The sequence below is a fragment of the Ranitomeya imitator genome, chromosome 5 (assembly GCF_032444005.1).
Source record: "Ranitomeya imitator isolate aRanImi1 chromosome 5, aRanImi1.pri, whole genome shotgun sequence".
NCBI classification, from domain to species: domain Eukaryota; kingdom Metazoa; phylum Chordata; class Amphibia; order Anura; family Dendrobatidae; genus Ranitomeya; species Ranitomeya imitator.
This window is the reverse complement of record NC_091286.1, coordinates 672,991,785-672,994,553: the sequence shown is the minus strand read 5'-3', so window position 1 is coordinate 672,994,553 and position 2,769 is coordinate 672,991,785.

Here is a 2,769-nt window from a genome sequence, read left to right as displayed (position 1 = left end):
TTGTCTCTTCAGTCCGTCTGTAATATATCCTCACGGAGCCTAATATATAGCAGCAAATACTGAGAAAATATTTAAACCCTGAACTGACGTCACCTGGTGCATTCTATCTCGAGAAGATCTACAGATATTGCAAAACTTTTCCTTATAATATTTCCTCCAGCAATAACATTGAATATCTCCCCATTGTTAATTAGTTTCTTGTAGACGAGCCGTAACACAATGGTGAAATCAGTGATATTCAGACATATTGCTCTGAAAGTTATAGTTCTAGAGAGTTTTTTTTCTATACGTGGAGTTTACATATATTATTATTATTATTATTTATTTTTATAGCACCATTAATTCCATGGTGCTGTACATGAGAAAGGGGTTACATACAGGGTTATAGAATATAGATATATAGATATCTAGAATATAGAATATCTACATATAGATTTTGTCCACAAATAAGTTGCATTTAAACAGACATTGCATTAGTTATATTGCACTGATCGTAAATTACCGCTAATCAGTGACCCTGCTGTTCGGAATCTCCTTTTCTTACTTGGTGCAACTTCAGGATATCTTCCTCTACCACCAGTTAAGATGAATTGAACTTTTGTTTTTAACCTCAGAGAATGCTTGTTTTATACTACAGAGCTGCAATCACAATTCTGTTGATTGTGACTAAAAAGCAAGTTTAGAAAACAATAGTCAGCAAGTTTGCAAAAAAAAACAACTTTATATAAAATAACAAGGAGGGCTAGAGCCTGAATATGCTAAAAGATGTCCTCCTGATTTCATTCCAGAGGTTTTCAATGGGGTTCAGGTCTGGAGATTGGGCTGCCCATGACAGGGATTTGATGTGGTGGTCTCTTAATTGTTGCCAGAGCAGTTATGTCCTGCCTGGCCACTGAGTTTAGCATAACAATGGTCGTCATTATAGGGTGTCAACCTTTGTGGCCAAGCAGAACATACATCTACAGGGCTAATGCGAGCCGGAAGGATTTTTTGGTTGTGATTTATCTTTGTAATCCTGATCTTTATTATACAGTGGGTACGGAAAGTATTTGTTAAATTCAAAAAAGTTCATTTTTTCTCATTAATGTACACTCTGAACCCCATCTTGACTGAAACAAAAATAGAAATGTAGTAGTTTTTGCAAATGTATTAAAAAAGAAAAACAGAAATATCACATGGTCATAAGTATTCAGACCGTTTGCTCAGTATTGAGGAGAAGCACCTTTTGACCTAGTACAGCCATGAGTCTTCTTGAGAATGATGCAACAAGTTTTTCACACCTTGATTTGGGGATCCTTGGCCATTCTTCCTTGCAGATCCTCTCCAGTTCCATCAGGTTGGATGGTGAACGTTGGTGGACAGCCATTTTCAGGTCTCTCCAGAGATGCTCAATTGGGTTTAGGTCAGAGCTCCGGCTGGGCCAGTCAAGAATAGTCACAGAGTTGTTCTGAAGCCACTCGTTTGTTATTTTAGCTGTGTGACTGGGGACATTGTCTTGTTGGAAGGTGAACCTTTGGCAAAGTCTGAGGTACAGAGCACTCTGGAAGAGATTTTCACCAGGATATCTCTGTACTTGGCCATATTCAGGTTTCGTTCATGTTTCCTTCAGTGGCAACCAGTCGTCCTGTCCCTGCAGCTGAAAAACGTCCCCATGGCATGATGCTGCCACCACCATGTTTCAATGTTGGGATTGTATGGGGCAGGTGAAGAGCAATGCCTGTTTTTTTCCACACATACTGTTAGAATTGTCACCAAAAAAGTCTATCTTCATCTTATCAGGCCAGAGAATCTAATTTCTCATAGTCTGGGAGTCTTTCATGTGTTTTAAAGCAAACTCTATGTGGGCTTTCATATGTCTTGCACTGAGCAGAGGCTTCCGTCGAGCCACTCTGCCATAAAGGCCCGACTGGTGGAGGGCTGCAATGATAGTTGACTTTGTGGAACTTTCTCACATCTCCCTACTGCATCTCTGGAGCTCATCCACAGTGATATTGGGGTTCTTCTTTACCTCTCTCACCAAGGATCTTCTCCCTTGATTGCTCAGTTTGGTTGGACAGCCAGGTCTAGGAAGACTTCTGGTAGTCCAAACTTCTTTCATTAATGGATTATGGAGGCCACTGTGCTCTTAGGAACCGTGAGTACTGCATACATTCTGTTGTAACTTTGGACAGATCTGTGCCTTGCCAAAATTCTGTCCCTGAGCTCCTTGGCCAGTTCCTTTGACCTTATGATTCTCATTTGGTCTGACATGCACTGTGAGCTGTGAGGTCTTATATAGACAGGTGTGCACCTACCCAAATCAAGTCCTATCAGTTTAATTAAACACAGCTGGACTCCAATGAAGGAGTAGAACTATCTCAAGGAAGATCACAAGGAAATAGACAGCATGTGACTTAAATATGAGAGTCTGAGCAAAAGGACTGAATACTTATGACCATGTGATATTTCAGTTTTGCTTTTTTAATACATTTTCAACAATTTCTACATTTCTGTTTTTTTCAGTCAAAATCGGGTGCAGAGTGTACATTAATGAGAAAAAATGAACTTTTTTGAATTTACCAAATGGCTGCAAAGAAACAAAAAGTGAAAAATTTAAACAGGTCTGAATACGTTCCGTACCCACTGAACTTACATTTTTGTGCAGTCATTTAACCCCTCATATTGCCAGATGAATCTAATTATGATGGCTCTCTTGGGCTAAATTTTCTAAATATATGTCTTGGTTCTTATGAATATATTTGTTGTGTGCATTTTAATTGAAGTTTAATA